The sequence below is a fragment of the Macaca mulatta genome, chromosome 18 (assembly GCF_049350105.2).
Source record: "Macaca mulatta isolate MMU2019108-1 chromosome 18, T2T-MMU8v2.0, whole genome shotgun sequence".
NCBI classification, from domain to species: domain Eukaryota; kingdom Metazoa; phylum Chordata; class Mammalia; order Primates; family Cercopithecidae; genus Macaca; species Macaca mulatta.
In genome coordinates, this window is record NC_133423.1 from 77,015,587 (window position 1) to 77,037,838 (window position 22,252).

The 22,252-nt window shown below is 40.8% G+C and overlaps 1 long non-coding RNA gene across 1 annotated transcript; it reads left to right on the forward strand.

The window, feature by feature from the left end:
* Positions 1–72: 72 nt before the first annotated feature.
* On the forward strand, positions 73–21,133 carry LOC114673679 (uncharacterized). The gene is made up of 5 exons (XR_003724442.2): positions 73–211; positions 15,029–15,094; positions 16,348–16,491; positions 18,276–18,393; positions 18,649–21,133. It is a non-coding gene; the product is annotated as an uncharacterized LOC114673679 (long non-coding RNA).
* Positions 21,134–22,252: the final 1,119 nt, after the last annotated feature.

The following is a 22,252-nucleotide window of genomic DNA, read 5'->3' on the forward strand; positions in this document are numbered from 1 at the left end:
GAGGCCCCAAAGAGAGTCCTGGAGGGTCTCCCCAGCAGCATCCGAGGGGCGCTCTCGGGGAGCGAGGGGCCAGAGTCCGCGTTCCCTCCGTGTCTGCCTCCCTCCCCTCGTGTCTCGGTCTTTTGTTGCCTCTACTCCTCGGCACGGCACAGCCTGGGTTGTTTTCCCCCTCCCGCTTGGGAGTTTGCAGTGTGGATGCTCGGCGAGCACAGTAAGTTGTCCCCCAACGAACTCGGGCCCCGGCGGAGTGGAGCCGCCCCCGCCGAGCCGGGCGCACCGCGGGACGGGTGGAAGGCGCTGTCAGATGTGCTCGCGCTTCAGCCCCGCCGGGCTTTGTGACCAGCCTGACCTGGACCCGGCAGCTGGGGTCCTCGGAGATCAGAATGGGCTCCTGGGCTCTTCCTTGGGCAGCCCCTCCTGCTCCTCCCGGTGCGATAATCAGCAACCGTTAAAAGGAAAACTATAATTCTCCAGGAATCAGGGTTAGAATCAAAGAGGGGAGGTGGGGGTAGGGAGGATGTCCAAACTCCCTACGTCATTTAAAAAAGAGAGAAACGGAGAGAGAGAGAGAGAGAGAGAGAGAGAGAGAGAGAGAGAGAGAGATTGAGATTCTGTTTCCTAGCTCATCCCTGTCCTCTGAACTGTAAAGTAAAAATGACAGGGAAAAGATAATTTCAAAGTGGAATTTCCCCAAAGATTATTGAGAAAGTGAGAAAGATTTCAATTATCTGTTGAAATGAGGCAGCCAGGATTCACGAAGAAAGGAACAGAAGAGCAGATGAAGCAAGTGCTGTCTGAAATTTTGGATCCAGACAAAATTGGGTGGGTGTTATATATTCTGAGTTTTGCTGCTCAGGGGTCCACAAAACCCACACAGGAGGGCTCTGCTGCCCACAGCTCCTGTTACAAGATTGTTCCCCACATACACAGCATTCACTTGTGCTTAAATCTAGAGCAGACACGTTTCAAAAAGAACAATAAAGACAAAAAATTTACAAGTTCAATGATATAAATGTGAACAGTGATCTAAGAGATGGGGATAGAGATGGTGGGGGACAGGAGGGAACGAAGCAGAAGTGTTTTCTAAAAGGGAACCCTGCATTCACCTGTTGGAAAGGTGGCCTCTGTCACCCTTTTCAAGCAAATAATGAATCTGAATGATGATCAGGGTGTCCGGAACCCACCGCCTTCCCCCTGCTTATTCCTGCTCAGATTCAGGCTATTAGAAAACAAACCGTAATGAAGGGAAAGTTTTAAATCCCACATTGGGTTGTTTCTTTTTAGAGAAATCACTGCAAAGGAGAAATAATAAGATCTAGTTGTCGTTTTCTAAAGCCTTTTTGGCTCTGAACCTCCAGATCTCTTGAATACCAATAATAATCTGGCATTTTGTACAAAGATTGGGCCTACAGTCTCATTTCATTGCACAGCTAGCTGCCAGAGTCTATGGGTGGCAGTTCCTATCCTCTGTTTGCTGGGCTGTACAAACAGGAATAATACTGCAGAATTTCATTAGGATTTTAGGTGGATTAAACTGCTAATAGTTTCAAGTTTCTGTGTAAATTATAGCCATCATTTGCACATTTAAAACTCATTTGAGGGATTTGGAGAAGAATTCTTTTCTAGACAAAGGGCCTTGGGACATAGCTAGTTTTTTCTTATGTTGATGATTGCAACAAAATTTATGGCTTCCTTCCAAATTGGGCTTTTTGGAACTTTGAACTGTTTTATTTAACCTGAGTGTTATCACGTTCAGTAATTTTCTTTGTTTTCAGCTCATGGTATTAGAGGAAATCAAACAGATCACATCTGTTTCCAGTGGAGTCCTTTATCCCCTCTGTAAACACAGAATCAACATACATTCCCAGGGGCTTTCAAGTTATGTAGAGTTACTTTTAAAGGAACAAGGATACTCTTGGCCCTTCTGCAGTTATTTTCCTTTTAATTTCACTGGCCCTTTCAGTTTGGATGATTTCCGAGAGTGTGGGACCGCACTTTCACCATGCTGAGGACTGAAGGGCTATGGCTACCTAATCTTAATAATCCACTAGTGCCTCCAGATTTTGGAGCTCAGCACAACCTTCTGACCTTGTAGCAGGGAGAGTAATGAAGGCCCTGGGAAAAAAAGAGAAGAGGATAAAGATTAGCTTAGTTTAGTTGGATTAAATTCTGACCTGCAACCTTTCATTGGCTCTTTCTTAAAAAGAATCCTTATATAATTTATTCAGTCTCATAATTTATTCACATCTCATTTACTTCCCTGATCATTTCACCAACCTCGCCTGGTGTGCTTGACTCACCTGCCTGTGCTCCCAGGGCTGTGTAGGGGAAGACAGTGGCCTGCCATGGGCGCACACAGGACCTTCTTGGTCTCCAGGAGTGCGCCAGAGAAGGAGAGTCTGCTTATACCAACAGCTCAGCAACTCCTGCCTCTGCACACCCCTTTCTCTCACAGATAGTACAGGCTGCAGAAATAAGTAGTTTAGTGTTGTGAGTTCTGAAGCCAGTTTATCTCCTCCACTAACTAAATTACTTAATCTTGTCTGCCTCAGTCTCCCCATCTGTAATGGGGATAATGACACTGATAGCCTATTCATAGCATTGTAGTAAAGATTAAAAGAGTGTAGTCAGTGTACGCTAATGCTTAGCACATAGTAAGCACTCATTACACTTAGCTATCACCTTACTGGTCCTAACATCTCCCAGCTTGATACCCTCACTCTCCTGTTCCATTCCTATTTTCTGGGATCCACATGGAACTGTATCTGTACTTATTATCTCTGAAGTAGGGTTACAGGATCAGCTGTTGTGATTGAACTACCCCTACGCACATGACATAGGTCCAGTGTCACTCCAGAAAGCTTGCTCCATATGAGAATGAAAACGCTTTCTCCGTTGCAACTTTGCTCATTTTGCAATTAACCCGGACCCTTTAATTTCAATGTGCTCAAGAACTCAGATTTCAAACTCATGGCACACTGTAGTCAAATTAGAAATTTGCAAAAACACAACCAAGAGACATTCTTCAGACCAGAAGTTGGAAGATTTCGTAGAAAGGACCTTCGAGGCTTTCTATGACATCTCTACATAAGAAGACAGAAACGGTCAACCCCAGGTCAAAAACAGGATACAAAATCACTCCTCTTCATTCTTTCTTTACCCTTTTCATACCTCTGCCAATAAAAATCAAAATGACAAAAAAGCATGCCAAAATAAAACAATAGGCATACAACTAGAGTCACTAGATTTAGCAAAGAAAACTATTGCATGGGATATACTTCCACTAAAAACTATTTGTTGTTTACCTAAAATTCGGATTTAACTAGGCATCTTATATATTATTTGCAACCCCACCACAGTGTACCTGATAGCCTTTCAATTTTCTCATGGAACTTGCAAAGGAAAAAAGGGCCTGATAAGGAAGAAAACATGAAATGCAACATTAAGTTTATTTTGGAAGAGAATAAGCAGAAAAAGAAAACACAAGCAAAGCCTGGATGGAACAACAGAACTTCAAAGCCTGAGGATAGTGTTTCCAAGCCGGACTGGGCTTAGCCCTGGGGTTTCTCACAGTTAGAGGTTGCATGGTTTGTGTTTCTAGCTCTTTCCTATGGAACACTGCCATGCTAGAGGGACAGGCAGTTGCTCCTGCGTCCAGTCCCCAGGGTCCCACAAATGAATTTCTGAAGAGATAGAGCTCAACTCACTTTCAAGAACTTCAGCTTTGAAACCAAGGGTAAACTTATGCTAGTGTTAAGGTCAAGATCAAGTCCATTTCTTGTATTTCTGAGAGGAATCAAAGTTCAAGCCCAAACACCTCCACCACAGAAACAGTGGAAAAAAGAAATGGTGCAAGATCTAAATAGCCGCCCTTAGAACACATCAGACAGGTTCTGCTGCCTCCATTCCAGGTCAATAGCATGTAGCAATGACAGTTTCCATCTCTGTCTTCAGCCCCATTCATTTGTCTTTCTCAGTGAGAGATCTGCCAGGGATAGTTGTCTCTAGTAAGTGGGGTTCATTTTTATACATTCAGTTTTCCCCAATAGCCTGAATTTTCTACCATTTTTCATGTACATCATCAAAGCTGGATTCTGTGCGATTCTTGCGAAATAATTGAGGTCTGAGATGAGAAACTAGAGTTTGTTGGCAGGCCTGAAAGCAGATCAAAGCTGAGCTTGGAAAAAACTTTGCTGGGAGGGCTCCATCAGTGGAACAGCCAAGATGAGACCCGCAGCTAAATGTGCCCTGTGTTCCCAAAACATATCCTAAACGTCCACACTAATGTCGTTCATATCATTTTGTATAATCTACAAGTGCTATGGAGAGATAACTTGTCCTACTGAGAGCTAATTGCTCACATGTCTGATCTGCTTTCAAAATTAATTGTGATGTGAGCTGCTGTGTGTACACCACAGGAAAAAGGAAACACGCAGATAAAGAACTAGTTTTCAAAAGTAAAGACAGAAACCTAATAATTCCAAGTAGCAATTTCAGGATTGCTACTTCGGTGGCGGAGCTCTGATTCATCCAGTAAGGATGTTCTTAAGCACCTCTGTGTACCACACTCTATGATTCCTGCGTCATTCACTCAACAAATATTTACTGAGTATCTACTGTGTTATCGTTATCGTTCTAGGCACTAGGGATAGAGTAGTGGTGATCTGTGCAAACACAGTCACTCTCAGTGGTGGGGGTGTGAGATAAAAAACAAATAAACAAGTGAGAAAATTTCAAATCTTGGTGAGTGGTATGAAGAAATTAAAAGAGGTTGCTGTGACTGGTTACATGGGCAGCAAGAGAGAACAATTTAGATTGGGAATTCAGGGAAGGCTTCTCCAAGGAGTGTCATTCCACTGAGAACTGAAAGCTGAAAAGGAGTTGATCATTTGAAAGTATTCCTGGGGAAAAAATAATAAAGGACACAGTGTTATTAGCATATAATCTAATTAGATTCATCAGTACATCTTAGGAAAAAAAGAAGAAAAAGATCATTGAGGGAGAAAATTAGTTAGGGAATACTTCATGAGTCTGGATCCCCCAGCTTGACCTGGCATGGATTTGGGTGAGTGGAGGGAAGGGGGAGAATGGGGCATAACCTCTTTGATTGGTGTACGGGGCCACATAAGGTGGCAGGGAAGACATGATGGCCTAGGTAGCAGGCAGCTAAGTGTGCCATTGACAGAGATGGTAAGAAACGTAGAGTGGGAAGGGACCTTAAGGTACTTAAAGCTCAAATTATAATCCAAGAACCAGCAGCATCAGTGCCACCTGGGAGGTGGTTAGCAGTATAGAATCTTGGGGTCCATTGCAAAGCTGATGATTCCAAATCTTCATTTTCACAATATGCTCAGGTGATTTGCATGCACATTAAACCTCAAGAACCACTGATGTAGTCTAATCTTCTCATTTTAGGGATAGGGTAACAGAATTTAAATGATCCCCATCTTTACCATCCTAGGCTTGTGGAGCTGTGTGTGTGTGTGTGAGAGAGAATATTTTGCTTTTAAATGTGTGTTTGAAATAGTGAACCTGGAGGTCTGTGACACCTGTGGCTAAATATATGTTTCTTACATAGGGCAGCAGCATGTGTTTTTTTAGCTCAAGTAGAAGAGGAAAGTTAAAATTTGGTGGCTTTTTTCAGATCTATGCATCTGTTTAGGAAACAGGCGTGGTGAATTTGGGGCCTTAATTCAGCTTTCCGGGAGATCAAATTTACTCTGCTTTGGGATTACTCTTTGGGGTTAGGCCATTTGTACCTGAGTAATTAAGCCCCTTCCAGTCATATGACCTTAAGCAGGTTACTTAAGTCTCTGCATATGGTTGTATTGCCTATGAGGGTGACTTATAACTCTTTTTCAGGGTAGTTGTGAGGAAGAAATGAGATCATCAGTGGCAGTGACAGCATCAGTTATTTGTGGAGAAGGGACAATCTGGTCCCGCCTCATCTCCACTGTCCCTACAGGGCCCCGCCAAGTGACTAGATGGAAGAAGAAGATGAGTACTGGCTGGGTACATATCACTGTCCCTAAGCCTATTCCATGCAGAAATCATGGAGCTGCCACTGTAGATGTTGCTTGGGGTATAGGCAATGAGGCCTGTAAAGTATTATTTAGATATGAATGGTTGTGTGATGATGATGGTGAAGAGTTACAGAGTGGCCATTCCCTGTTGGGCACTATGCTGGGTACTGGCGATGCAGTCGAGGTCAAGCACTATCTATGAAGTTTGGGTCAGATCTGAAAGATACATAATGGTTCCCCAGAATGCTTTGTAGTTCTGAATGAGTCCCAGCCAAGCGGCAGTGGCTTCCTGGTCTCCACTCTCTCACCTCCGTATCTTCTGAGCCTTACCCTCCGAGAGCAGTTGCATTTTGCAGTAGGCTTAGGTTTCCTTAAATCTCACACCCATGCCATTGGAGTATCCTGTGAGTCCCACCGTTTAGGAATCGGGGGTGGGCCTCTAGTATCCCCACAGTGTTTGGAAATCTCCACCACTGAGTTATTAAACATGTAACTTAATGTGTAAGGGACCAAAGGGTCACACTGTGACATGAAATTTCACATTTGAAGTAGTGCCAACAGTTCTTTTTGCACACACCTTTCGGATGACCCCATGGCAACATCTGTAAGACATTTATATTCTTTAGGGGTGTAAATACAGAGTCATAGCGAAAGTGAAAACTGCCTCTCCCAAATTATCATCACACAGCATATATATATCTAATATATAAAATGAGTAAATCAAAATTGATGGCATGCTTTTATCCAGTGAAACTCTTCTGATCTTATCCCAACCATAAAAGATATGTTAAATGATTAAAATGCTCTAAAGTAGTAAGTAGTATGTGTGTATACACACACACACACGTGTATATTCTCGGAAGGAAAAATGCACACAACATTTTTCACACTAAATTTAGTCCTGAATTTCTATAAAATCTTACAACCTGAGCTGGCTTCTTTACACTAAAGAAGATAAACTTACAATCTGAGCTGGCTTCTTTACACTAAAGAAGATAAACTTACAATCTGAGCTGGCTTCTTTACACTAAAGAAGATTAAAGTATCAATGCATCGGAAAAACATCACAAATATTTCTTTTCTAGTGAGAAAGATGCCAACATCACTTCTTGACAGGCAAAGCGAAGTGATTACATAGCTCTCTACAGAGGCACAATAATGATATGGTGTATTGGAAAATGATATGCAGAAAAATCAGAGAGAATATTTCAACATATTTCTGAATTTCATTATTTTCCAAAGCCATGGCCCACAAAGATCAGGGCTTGATTGTTGAAAAATTTACAGAGAGAGGGAGAGAGAGAGGTATTTACAGCCCATTGTGTAAGAGCTTAATATATTCACCTTACAAAGAGGCTGTGTCACAGATTTCCTCCAGATTCCTCCCAATCACTTACAGCTTCTGACTTTTGATGACATTAATATTAATGCAATGATAGAAAGATTATACTTTCTGGAAATTTGATACTAATCAGTGTTACAGCTCCACTTTTTTCAGGGCAGTGAAGGGTTTAAGAAAATGTTTTTTCCATTTACAGAGATAAATATATATATATGATCAAGACTAAGAATCCACAACCCAAGGGAGGAGAATGAGAAAAGATCATAATTTATAGCAGTTACCTCAAGAGCTTACTCATCAGAACACATATCTGTTTAATGGCTTATTCTAGAAATGTGGGAACTCAGAGGATTTCTGCAGCTTTCATTTTGTAAGCAGTAAAGGAATTGCCCTGCAGCCTGTCACAGCGGAAGGTGAGGTGAGGAATCCCGGCTGGACTGGGGTCGGGGGCCACGCTGCTCACCTCTGAGGAAGTTACAAGACTGCAGGATTTCATCAATGGAGCTGGTGCTCTGATTTTCTGTTCCTGTCTCTACTGGCCCGTGGAGATAACAAAATGTCAGCTAGTTTCTGTCTCTAAGCAAGACAGGTTCTAAACCATGTCAAAGCACTGAACCTTTTCCCTGGGTGATCTCTTCACCTCACAGGTGAGGGGGAGACTTGAAATGTCCCAAATAGGACATTTAAATAAATATTTAAAGGATGCAGAAAGTCAAACTAGATAATTTCATTCCTTCTTTGCTTTTTCAGCCATGAAAATCTCAAGGGCATATTGCATAACCTGTTGGACCCAATACATATTAATGCACTATTTAAATGATGCATAATGTTGAATAGTTGGTATCAAATGATATGGTTTAAAGAAGTACTAGATGGCTTTTAAGATTCCTTCCTGTTCTCCGAGCCCTCATATTCTCACTTACAGCTGTGGAAACTAGGGATAGGTCCTTTAGGTAATGCTCATTAGCCCACTTTTTCTGCTTCTCTTGTGCAACCAGAAACATTGGCTTATACAAAACATGGTAAAATTACAATGTCCCACAACACACAGAAGCTACTGGTTTGGGTTTGTACTTTGTCCCCAGTTGGAGTAGCGATTCGCAAATCTCTTCAGGAGGTGGGACATTTGGAAATCTCAGAGTGCTTCTTGGAATGTTATGACATATCAAACTTAAAATAAACTCACATATGATTTTGATTGAATCTATCACAAACCATCTGACATTCGATTCTTACATAGAAATATAGTACACATCAAACATGCAAGGAATACTTATAGAAGAAAACCTTAAAGCTATAAACCTTTGTCTGATAACATTATTTTTCCTGAAAATTGGAAAAGAACACACTCATTCTATTTGAGCCATGGGACAGCTTGACGTAGTTATGGAAAACCAGTATTTCTCAAAGAATATAATTTTAAAAAACATGGTCTTAGCTATTGAATGGTTAGGTACTAAGAATCTCTGTCTTTGGCCATTATTTTTGTTTGCCACTTAACATATTGACCTTTGCAATCACACTGCAAACACCTACCTGCTTTCTTTCTAGCTTCTTTCAGCAACATGGCTTTTCAGGTTTATTTGGCTCATTAACTACCTTGTTTCTCTAGACAATACCCCAGAGGTATTAGCTGGCATTTTTTTCCCAGCTGAATGTCATTTGGTTTTTCCTAGTGCATTTTCTTCATCCTAGGAAAACAAACCCTTTGCTATCATTTCTCTATCCCTACGGTGTCTATGACACCTTCTTCGTTTTGTCTCACCATTTGTTAGGGTACTGTTTACTCCCTTCTCCCGATCATTAGTGAACCTGCAGAAGCTCAGGATCACAGGGGGAATTAATCTTCTAGTTATCTGTATTCAAGATCTCATTATCCACAGAGGGACAAGTACCTAGGGGCCTGTATTGTTTCAAGGCAGAGAAAGAGGTTAACCCACTTTGAGTCTATTTTTTGAAGAAATATTTTATGAAATATTTCTCTACCTAAGCCAGGTGATATGCTTACATGTAGTTCAAACACTTCTATTGTATTTCTGTCTTCAGCATTTTATTATTAGTGTTCATTCAATAGATTATCTAACTTTTTCAACACAGTATCTCTGTGTGGGGCTGATCATGATGGACTAGTTGTTTGCAAAACTCTCTAGGAGGCTTTGGACGCTGTTCTTCCTGAAGCCCTCACTCTTGGTAGGATTCTCAGGCAGAATGGTTATCAACCCTGTGCCTCTGGAGGAAGCACTTCTTCCCATGTGAGACCCTGTTCTTCATCTACACAGCCTCTCTGGATGTTTCTTTTCTTCTTCTAGCAGGCCAAGGAACTCTGCTAGCTTTCTACTTGTGATAGACCCCCTCCATGCACTCTCCCCTGTGGGCATTTTCCTGGCTAGGCTACCATTTTTCTCATATCCTCCAACTAAATGCAGCAACATTTTTTAGAGTTTTGCTGTCAATCTCATGAGCCAGTAGCCTGCATAATGTAAATAATACACCTGAGGAATTACAGGGATTACAAGATCTTACAAACTGATGAGATTGTAAATAGAAGTTGCATTGGCTTTATTGCAGTTAACTTTATTTCTGAGAGTGTGGCTTGCCAATTCTTCCCTCGTGTCCTACAATTAGCAAAGACTACATAGATCTTTGTCATAGATCTTCCCAGTACTATGTGCTTGAAGAGCTGGACAAAACCTTAGTTGCATGCTAGTCTAAAAAAATGTAGGTGATTTGTATCTCAGAGACATTCTAGGTTGAAAAGATGGCCATGGCCCCTAGAACCTAGAATTCCACCATTTCTCATTCTCATTCACTAACTACTGCCACTGCTTCACAACTCTTCACCTATTTTAAGATTTCAGGTAAATTCTTCCTTTATTCAGCTAGAAAGTAAGCTCAACAAGAGCAGCTACATCATCTCGTTCCCTGCTGCATCCTTAACACCAAAGAAAGTGACTGGCCAGTTATCTATTGCACTCCTTCCATGTACTGGACAGTGAATAGATTGGTGGGCAAAAGGGAGTATCCAAAAATACATTAAAATTATTAGACAGCATCCTGTTAATGAAGGAGCCTATATAAGCAAGAAGAACTAGAAGGAGGTTCTCTAACTGTTGAATAAATACAGAAAAATGCCTTATTTCCAAATAGAAAACCAATATTGTAAACATGTTAATTATTCCTTTTGTTTAATGCAATTCCAATCAATATCTGATTGGATTTGTCTTTTTAACTTATCAACATTATTCTAGGGATCTACTCAAGAGACATGTAAACAAATTTTCACATAAATATTCAATGTTATGAATATTGTAAGTGAATATTCATAACAGCATTATTCATGGTAGCTTAAAAAGTAGAACCAACTCAAATACCCATCAACTAGTGAATGAATCATCAAATGTGACATATCCATGCAATGGAATGTTACTCAACAATAAAAAGAAATGGATTATGATTACTTGCCACAACATGGATGATTTCAAAAGCATTATGCTCAGTGAAATAAACCAGTCACAAAAAACTACATATTGGAATGTATCAATCCATTTGTAGTAAAAGTCTAGAAAAGGCAAATCCAGAGAGACAGAACTAGATTAGTAGTTGCCCGGGGGTTGGGATGGGATTGAGGAGTGACTGCAAGTGTGCACAAAGGGTTCTTCTCCATTTTTTTTTTTTTTTTTTGGTGGGAGGAGTGATGAAAATGTTCTAAAATGAAACCATGATGATGGTTACACAAGTCTTTAAATATACCAAAGTCCATTGAATTGTATACTTCAAACTGATGAATTTTATGCTATGTAAATCATGTCTCAACAAAGTAAAATAGAATATTTTAAAGTTTATATGTAAGAATAGAGAGGTATGAGGAGCCAAGGTACTTTTAGAGAAAAAAAAATGTAGTGATGGGATACTAATTATTACCTTTGGGAAAAGTCTTAGAAGGAGAATTTCTGGATTAAAGGTGTACACAAAATGAATAATAACAGTAATTGAATAAAATAACAATCCATGAGTCCACATTGATAGAGTTAGGGTAGGTTCCTGGCCAACAGATAAAACGGATTCTCCGTAACCAGCAGAGGTGCTCAAAGTTAAAACAGAACCAGGCAGCCATGGCTGGATGAGCGGGTGGTGTCATATAGTCAGTGTTCTCAGAAAAGTGTTGCAAAAGTGTTGCAGGACCTCCCTTTGTATGATCAAGCCAAACCAGTTTCTGGTGGTGCCTAGAAAAACTGTGGCCAGAAACAGCCTCTCCCCACCACCCAGCCAAAGAACTATCTGACAGAGACTTCTAGTTTGGGGCTTGGAAGCCACCCAATCTGATTTGAACAAGTTTAAATCCTTCATTTGCATAAGTGGACCTGATTGAGAATTGGGGTGAGAAACATTCCCTATTTAAGCCAGACTCTCCCTTTGTTCTTAGGAGAGCACATTTTCACTTATATTGAAAGCTGTGCCTCCCCAGTCTGCAGATGTTTTTTAAGAAAATACAACTGTCTGTCTTCCACAGTCTTTTTTTTTCCCAGTAATAATGAACAAACCAATCTAGACAAAAAAACTCACAGCTTAAACAAATAACCCAAAATGAATCAGTTTAAAAACAAAATAAGACTATAAAATGTTTAGAACATGGGAAAAAAATCTGTGGGACATGGGGTTTGATGAGGAGTTCTTTAACATGACACTAAAAGCACAATCCATAAATGAAAAAAATAATCGTTAAGTTGAGCCTTATCAAAATTTAAAATATTTGCCTTGCAGGAGACTCTGTTAAAAGAATCAAAAGATAAGTTATAGACAGTGAGAAAATATTTGTAAACCACATATCTGACTCTTATTTAGAATATACAAAGAGATGTTAAAACTCAACAGTAAAAGAAAAAAAATCTGATAGGAAAATGTGCTATAAAATGAACATTTTATCAAAGAGGATTTATGGATGACACATAAGTCTATAAAAAGATGTTCAACATCACTAGCCATTAGGAAAATGCAAATTAAGATGTTGACAAGCTATTTCTATACTCCCATTAGAACAGCAAAAGAGAAAACTGAGGTTCATGGAAGTTAAATAATTTACCCAAGGTCACAGCTAACAAATTGGTAGAGTCAGAATTTGAACGTAAGCAGCCAAACTCTAGAGAACACACTGTTAACAACTGAAGTATATTCCCTTGTTTCCTATAAAAATAATTAGACATGCAAAAATTTACGTACATTGATGTCCATCATTACTTTCTTAAAAATGGTGAAAACTAGAAACACTTCAATTTTGAAAAGTAGAGAATTGGTTAGATCATATATAAGCGATCCATCTCTATCCATCTGTTGTATGAAAAAATCTGCATCCATTAAAAACAATGCTGTAGAGTTAAGGTCAGCAAACTTTTTCTGCAAAACAGACAGTAACTGTTTTAGGCTTTGCCCACCCTACGGTCTCTATCAGAATATTCAACTCTGACACTGTAGTGCAAAAGCAGCCATGGACAATGTGTAAGAATGAGTGATGTGTGGGTGTGTTTCAATACGTTTATTTGCAAAAACAGGCAATGGGATGGCTTTGCCTTTTAGGTCATAGTTTTCTGATGTCTTCTGTAGAGTAACTGCGTATAATGTTGACATGAAATGTTCATGATGTACTAAGGGAAAAAGAACATTAGAATTAAAAAAATGTATAACTCAAATGTAAATGATTTTGGAAATTGGAAACTGATAGGTGTGTGCAACAGATACTGCTGTTTGGCTACCTAAAAGTTGCTGCTAAACCTTTCCTTGTCTTCTACTCTAGAGGCTGGGAAGCCAGATATCCACATTATCCCGCATGACATCACTGAGCTCTGTGGCCCAGTTCTGACTGCATGTTGGAAGCAGAAGTCTGCAAGGGATGGCTTCTGAGAAAGCTTTTATTTATTTAAATTTAAATAAAAGGATACCTTCTAGCCTGGGAATAAATTCCAGCTTGCTTAGAATAATACAGCATAGAAAAGAACCTCAGTTCCTGGTGCATCCCTGAGCCAGTGTCTCAATCCTGCCCTACCGATTTCCAATTCCTTATTATGTGAGAAGCAACCCTCCCTTCTTTGATTAGGTCATTATTGGTAGGTTTTTTGTTGGTAACTTGCGTCCAAAGGCATTCCTTAACTCAAACAAAATAGAAGGGAAATTCCACATTCACAGTGTTGCCTCAGATGAGCTCTGGCTTCTCAGAACTTCAGTTTTCTATTTGCTGGAGCTCAGAATCAAAGAGACAGTAAAGAAACCCATTTAAAAATTGCATGGCACGTATTTCTTGTGTGATGGGACTTCATGGATAATATTTTTATTTTTATTTATTTATTTATTTTTTCTTTTGAGACAGAGTCTTGCTCTGTCTCCCAGGCTGGAGTGCAGTGGCGCAATCTCGGCTCACTGCAAGCTCTGCCTTCCATGTTCATGGCATTCTACTGCCTCAGCCTCCCGGGTAGCTGGGACTACAGGCGCCGGCCACCACGCCCCACTAATATTTGTATTTTTAGTAGAGACAGGGTTTCACCATGTTAGCCAGGATGGTCTCTATCTCCTGACCTCATGATCTGCCTGTCTCGGCCTCCCAAAGTGCTGGGATTAAAGGCATGAGCCACCGTGCCCGGCCCATGGGTAATATTTTTAAAATTTCTTTTCTTTGTGTATTTTTCTTTTATTGTCAAACATTATTAAAGAGACCATAGATACGTTTTGTAATTATAATAAAAAAGAAAATATTACTAAGAACAGTGAGAACTCTTAAGCTAACCACAAGATAATAAATATATAACTACAAAATATAAAATACCAAAGCCATTTACAAATAAAGAAATGGAGCCACATGAAACTTTGCAGTTTAGCCAAAGTCATTTAAGGATTCTGAAGCTGGAGAGGAAGCAAGGCTTACTTACCCCGTGGCTAGAACTTACTTTTGAAAACTCCATTTTTGTCCATTCCCTCTTATCACTACTTGCTTGCAAGTTAGGAAACAGATTAGAACAAAAGCATTATTTGTCGTCAGTGGTCAATGTTCATTGCTTACCAGAGGCTCGGGATTAGAAGATTCTCAGAACCAGTTAGCTCCTGATACAATCAGGCCTTGATATGGTTTGGATTTGTGTCCCCAACCCAAATCTCACGTCGAATTGGAGGAGGAGCTTGGTGGGAGGTGATTGGATCATGGGGGCGGATTTCCCTCTTGCTGTTCTCATGATAGTGACTGAGTTCTCAAAGATCTTATGGCTTAAAAGTTGTGTGGCCCTTCCCTGTTCACTCTTTCTCCCTCTCTCCTGCTGCCATGTGAAGAAGGTGCCTGCTTTCGCTTCGCTTTCTGCCATGATTGTAAGTTTCCTAAGGCCTCCCAGTCACGCTTCCTGTCAAGCCTGCAGAGCTGTGAGTCAATTAAATCTCTTTTCTATATAAATAACCCAGTCTCAGGTAGTTCTTTATAGTAGTGTAAGAACGGACTAATACAGGCCTGAAAAAGTTACCATCTAAAAGCCACTTGAATTATTTCTGAGAATAGACTGAGGTACTTTCTGTTCTAAAATTCTTGACTTTTGTTACCCAGCCGAATGAGGGCCTGCTTGCCCAGTGCAGTAAGGCCAAACATGCACACTGAGTTTATGCAGTGGGAGAAAAGAGGGTGTTTTATTTGCAGAGTGCCAAGCAAGGAGAATACAGCAGCAGCTCACACTGAAGACTGAAACTCCCCAGTGGCTTGCAGGTAAGGCTTTTTAACAGAAGGGGTAAATTTCAGGAAAACAGAAGTTATAGGCAAAATCATAAATGAATATATGGAGGTTATACATTGGTTTGGCCTAAAAAGGCAGAATATCTTGAAGTGGGGGCTTACAGGTCATACACAGATTCAAAGATTTTCTGATTTGCAATTGGTTAAAGAAGGGAAGCTTTGTCGTAAAGACTTGGAATCAGCAGAAAAGAATATGAGATCAGGCTCGTGGTTGTGACTTCCTCCACGCCCCTCAGAAAGAAACTTCAAACAACGCATGGCAGTCAGAGTTCAGTCCTTAGCACCCCGTCATCTGAGGTCTCTGTGCCAGTGGGTCCATTTGGTGGGAGTCTGCATTTCTGAAAAACAACTCAGGGACATACATTACGACCTTATCTTTACTTTCTACAGGGAACCAATATCTCATGATTCTAGCTTCCTTGGCTATCATTTTAAGCTACTGTTACCTTCTTGCTTATCAAGTTGCTCATTTACTTCTCAGGAATATCTAGGTGCCTGGACTTTCCCTTGAAGGAACTCAAGATTTTCCTTTGAAAGCAGGGGTCCCTGCTTCATCTCAGTTTCATGATAAAAGAATCGAAGATAACAAATATACACCACGAATATAACCTCAGTACCAAGCTTAGCATGAAGTGGGGATTCAAAAATAATAATTAACAGTGTCATCTACTAAAACAAAAGTTTTCGAAACAATTATGGATTCATCCATAATTCCAGTATATCTTTTTTTTTTTTTAAAGTATTTTATAGTCCTGTTCTATGGAGTTCTTTTCATAGCTTAGTTTTCTTCAAATCATTATTATTTCTCCTTCCTGTTTTCTTCAGTTTCAGTGCCAGTTAAAAGAAGTTGTACTCTAGCTAGTTTTATTTTTTAAGTAGATGCAGAGCTGAATTTTTGCCTCAGGATATATTTTCCAAATTCTTCTCCACCTCCTCAGTTTCCATCTCTTGTTAAAAGCACCTCCATCAACCCTCACTTAGGCACTGCCTACTTGGGGGTTTGTCTTACCTTTGCATTGATTGCATGATTCCTGAGGACAAGGATTCTGAGCTCTCTCAGAGGGCAAAGTACCTTGAGTTTGTTGCTTGTCTTAGGCAACATTTTAAAGTAGGAGAATATAGAGCTCTCCTCTAAGGTCTGCAGCCTTCCAGGTTTTACTCCATAATTCTAAAACAAGAATAGTAAAAAGCCCACCTCTCATCCACTTGGGTCTGGTGTCATCTAGGTAATTGGATCAATTAATGACATTAAGAGGAATCTTCTGGAAGCTGCTCCTAGAAGACTTGCCAAGCTCTCCCACAGACAATGGCCTCTGCCTTCTCTCTCTGTTTTCTAACCCCCAAGTGACTCAAGGGATCTGAATTTCAGAGTGAGTAGCGGTGGGGTCAGGCTGGTGGGGAACCTATTTGAAATGTTTACACAAGCTTCCTGCCCAATGGGTCAAAATAGCCATTTGAATTTTTTGGCAAAAAAAAATTTCTGTATGCCTAAAAGATGCCAGATGGAGAAGGAAGTGGTGTGTTTAGTCACAGGAGGGATACTGCATGGATAATAGGTTCTCTACACGCTTTTTGTCAACGTCAACATCAGCTTGTCAGTTTGTTAGGACAATCTTACATAAGAATAATTCTCAGCATTCATCAACTGCTAAGACCTTCCCAAACCTAATTTTATTCTCAAGACAAACCTGTCAATGAGGTTTTATTAATTGTTTCCATCATACACATGGAGAAATTGAGGCAGAAGTTTAGAGAGAAAAACATGGTCAGAGCGGTAAGGGAATTAGCCCAGGGGACAGTCTCTATAGTTCTTCGCTCTGAATTTGTTACAGAAATACTATTTATAAATCATTTGAAATGGTGCTAGCACCGAGCCCACCAATTCAATCCAGAAACAGCCTCTATGTTGCAACGCCGTTTATTTTTCACTGGCCAGAGGTAGTGCTGAGGTAGCAATTGTAAAGGTGAGAAGTCACAACTTCTATTACGGATCTCTAGGGATACCTACTGAAGACTTGCCTGAGAGCTTATCCTCCCACCATTGTTGAGAAGTGCTCTCTCCTTCCTGGCTGTGAGCCACTTCCCAGAGGAGTTCCTGCTTCTCTGTTTAGAAATCGCAGAGTGGGCGTGGGCGTGCCATGTTTCTTGAGTTGCCTAAGACCCGAAAGGTTATTTTTAAAAATGTAAATATACACCCAAACTCATTGAAATAATGGTAATGGGAAGATCGGGCTGAAGACCGTGATTGAGAAATGCACGTTACCATGGTAATAACAGGGTGGGCAAGGCTAACTCTGGCCCTTACACATTTATTTTAAACCAGTAGTTTTCAAATGGTAGCGTGCATCGGCATACCCTGGAGGGCTTGTTAAGATACAAGTTACCAGACCCACCCCCAGACTTTCTAATTTAGTAGATCTGGAGTGGGCCTTATAATTTGCATTTCTAACCAGTTCCCAGGTCTAGCCCTAGGGCCAAATCCATGTTTTCACCTGTTTTTGTAAGGTCTGCAAGTTAATAATAGTTTTTACAGATGAACCTTTGCAAATTATTCCATGATAGGCAACACTAACTTTGAACCCCAATTTAGCAAAATTCTGTCCCCTCTCACAATTACATTCTTTTCATTAGTAGACTTGCATTACACAAAAATTGTACCCAGTATTATAGTTTGAATTTCATCAATGAAAACTTATTGGAATTTCGTTTGTCTCCCTTGTTATATAATAAATACCCAGATAAGATGCTCAGTTTTGTTTTTTGGCTCACAAAGCCTAAAGTATTCATTCTCTAGACCTTTAAAGAAAAAAATTGCAGACCCCTGGCCTAGCTGATGCTGCTGATCTGGGGATGACTTTGAGAAGCACGTAAACCATTTGCTAAGCTATGTGTAGTAAACCCTCCTTCCACTGATTTAATACAATTTCATGGGCCCAACTGTCCTGGATTATCACACAATGCCGAGAGAGAGGCACCACCCCTCAACCTACATTCTTCCCCTCCAGGGAGCCAAGCTGCGGAGTCTAAAAACATGAGGCGGTGCCTCAGTGTAGAGAAAGGAGATTCCCAAAACTCTAGTGGGCACAGTTGTAAGGGAAGTAACATTTGTTCTGGGTGTTGTCCCACCTCTCATTCTAAGCTGTTCCCATCCCAGATGCTGGGGACTCTGGGGATTCTCTGACTCTGCAATGTCCCCAACTCCTGCTCTGCAGACAGACCTGCCCCATTGCATCTGCAGCTAGCTCTGCAATCATGCCCCAAGTAAATGCTGGGTAAGCAATCTGACTATAATCTTTAGAATTTATAAGTCTGTGATTTATATCAAATATTCGTGGTGTATATGACAGCTTCCTTTGTCATATGATATAGAAATGTCTGTTACAGTATTATATAGAAATTAGTGCACTGAAAAAAAAAAGGTTACTTTTTTAAAAACCTTGACTATTTTTGTCCCCACTCTTTAATTCTGCTGTCATTAGGAGATTCTCAATATTAAAAAGTGCTCAAAACAAGGTATTCTGTTGTAGCTTGTCTTGAAGAAGTACCACCTGTCTTCTGCCTACTAATGAAAACTGGACTTTTCTGAGGAAAGCTCTGTCATCTGGAATCTTCTGACCAGTGGATGAGCCAGCTCAGGGCCTCTTCTCTGCATCTTCTTTGGGCTCGGATTGTGGGAAGCCCTGGGGAAAGCAGAATGATCTAACAACAGGATAAAGATTGCTTTTGTTATCATGTCCCATGGCTAAAAATTACCCACTGCTTTTCCTTCTGAAACTGGGACCCTCAACTTGGAATCTCTGGTTATTAATAAAGTCCCGAGAGAGAGCAATAGAGTGTTGGTTAGGACCTCAAGCATCAGCAGACCTAAATCTGAGTTGTCACTTTATCGCTAACCGTGAGAGCTTGGGCACAATGCTTGCCATCTCTTCACACCATCCGCTCACATGTGCAATGGTGTAAAAATCACAACTACTCAGAGGTAGTTGTAAGGATGAAAATAGATGATGTGCAAAGTCCATAGAACAGTATGTGGCATGCAGCTTAGTGAGGGCTCCACAAATTGTAGGTTTGGTATTATTTTGCATAAGCACTCTATTAAGCAGAATAAGCAGAAGCTGACCGTGAATATATCTGAGCTACCCACTAGATTTATTCATCCATTGTCTTATTCATTTATTCATTTGATAAATACTTTTGAACACCTATTGTAAGCCAAGCACCTTCTGGGATTTGGGAATACAGTGTGACCAAGCCAGGTGAGATCCCAGCCTTCTCAGAGCTCATTTTGGTAAACTCTGAACTCCTAGAGAGGGAGATCCCATCCCTGTATCTCATGTAGAGCCTAGCACAGCAGTTAACCCAGAAGAGATCCTTTCAAAATGCTGTTAAAGAGTGACTGGGTAAGTGACATGCCTAAAAAGTAGGAGAAAAGTCAGGTGTGGTTGCTTCCCCTCTGCTGTTACTGGGACTCAGCTACCGTTAGGAGTAGCCCCTCTGATACACGCAGCTGGACCAAGACCAGAGCTGACCATCGTGACTTCTGTGCTAGGAACTCCTTCCCAGCAAGCACAGAAGGAGAGTGCTGGGTCCTGGATAGATGCCGGTCACCCCAAAAATGGTCTTCATCTTAATTGCAGTATGTAATTCTGCACTAGGTTCCAAGTGGCAGCCACACTGAGGTTGTTTTCTCACATAACTCAATGTTCTTTTCATTGCCATGGTATACGAGCAAACTGTTCAGCTGTGAGTGAGTTTAGGGGAAGGAAATATAAGATTAGGCTGCCATGCATACTGAAAGGCAGAAAAGCTTCCATATTATGGAGCAATAAATTAAGGAATAATCACAAAAATGTTACAGATAATTCACACCAAGCACCTACTTACAGTTACTTTATTATTTTAGATTATATTCATGATTATTATTTAATGTGTTTTTAATATGAACGTACAGCTTTATGTAATACTTTTGTAACTGAGAAGGAATTAGAGGTCCAAGTGCTCTGAAATACTTTCTTTTTTTCAATTACCCAACATTTAGAAGACTCCTGTTTTACAGCTGATGCCAATTATTCACATAGACATACACTTTTTATCTCTTTATTGCATGTAGGGGTAACTAAAATCTATCAGATTTAAATTTTAGGTTTTATGGCAAAAGTCATATTTCTATTTCTGCATGAGTCTAACTAATGCTCATGGATCCACAGTCCCTACCAGAGGAATTCCTCAGTAGTCAGTCAACAAATATTCCTTGGGAAGTCGCCTTGTACAAGGTATGAGAATGGAGCCTTGGAGCTAGGTACACGAAAGATCACAGAGCTTTGTCCTTGATCTCTAGACACTTTTAGTTTTGTTTGGAAAATAAGACATATAGGCATGGGATGACAATTAAAAATATAAGGCAATAAATGTTGAATGTCAAATGATAGCATCAGAAACAGTTGCTGTAGAAGTCCACAGGCAACAGCAGTCTGGGGTCACATTTGGTTGTGGAAGCCTTGCCCACTGAATGTTGTTTGTTTCGCTAAAGATTGCCTGATCAAATGGAAGAACGGTGGGGTAAGTCATATGCCCTTGCTACTTGAGTGTGATTTGAGAGCCAGTAACTGCAGCAACACTTGGGAGCCTGTTAGATCTGCAGAATCTCAAGCACGACCCAGGACTGACTGCGTCAGAATCCGCATTTCAACAAGATCCCCAGTGATTCTGCATTAAGGTCTCAGAAGCACTGGCCTGTCCTGCAGATTTGTAAGTTACTTGTCTTTTTTGAAACAACGTCTCTCTCAGTCACCCAGGCCTGAGTGCAGTGGCGTGATCATAGCTCACCGCAGCCTGAAACTCCTGGGCTCAAGCAATCCTCCTGCCTCAGCCTCCAGAGTCACTGGGATTACAGGCATGAGCCACTATGCCCAGTCACTTTTCCGTTTGATGGAAAGTTGGACTTATACTTGCTAATCTCATTCTCACTCCAATAAAAAATTAGCAATTAAAGGAAACCATTCATTCAATAAACCTTTGTGTGCCTTCTTGTGCTAGAAACTTTGTTCCAGTCACATGCTAAATATATACAAGTACCCAAAGAGAGTTTTGGATATTCAGTAGTTCTAGTGACTTCATACTGAAGGCTCTGAGTCCTAAGGGTCCAACAGATTTGTAATACTCAGGAGTGTCTCCTTCATCAAGTAGCAAACCTGAGTCATCCCCAGAAGTGGGGTAAATTTGTTAGAAACTCCTATGGGCCAGAAACAGTGACTCACGCTTGTAATCCCAGTACTTTGGGAGGCCGAAGCAGGTGGATCACCTGAGGTTAGGAGTTTGAGACCAGCCTGGCAGACATCTGGTCTCTACTAAAAATACAAAAAAACAAAAACCAACAAACAAACAAAAAATAGCTGGGCGTGGTAGCTGGTGCCTGTAATCCTAGCTACTTGGGAGGCTGAGGCAGGAGAATCACTTGAACCCTGGAGGCAGAGGTTGCAGTGAGCTGAGACTTCTCCATTGCACTCCAGCCCGGGCAACAAGAGTGAACCTCCATCACAAACAAACAAACAAACAAAAGATCTCCTGTGGACACAAAGTGATGCCCAGGGAAGGTGGAACTCTGTCCTGTAACAATGTTAGTTTTGCATTTGGTGTCCTCCTGTGCTAAAGTCTGTCTATTCAGCAATCTATTTGACGTTTCAACCTCTGTGTCTAACAGGCTTCTTAATAATAAACATTCAGAAGTGTTAACTTTCTCCCACAAATCTGTTTTCCCCCAATCTTCTTCTTCTTCATAAATGACACTACCATCTGCCATGTTAATAAGCCAAGACTTAAAACTCATTCTGAAGTCTTCAGCTGTCCTACCCACTACATGTAATCCAGGAGCACTCCCTGTCCATTCCACCTTCAGACTAGGATGCTGGCTATGTCCCCGTTGGGTTGTCTCCATGGGCACTATCGGCTATCTTGCCTGGGGGACTGTGCTGGCCACCTATGAGGTCTTCCTACCTCCACCCTTGCTCGTGTCCAAGCTCATCTCCATACAGCAGCCAGAAAGGTCTTAGACAAATGTCAGTCTCTCCATGTCGTTCCTCTGCTTGAAACTTTAATGATTTCTTATTTATCTTCAAATAAACCTGAAACGAT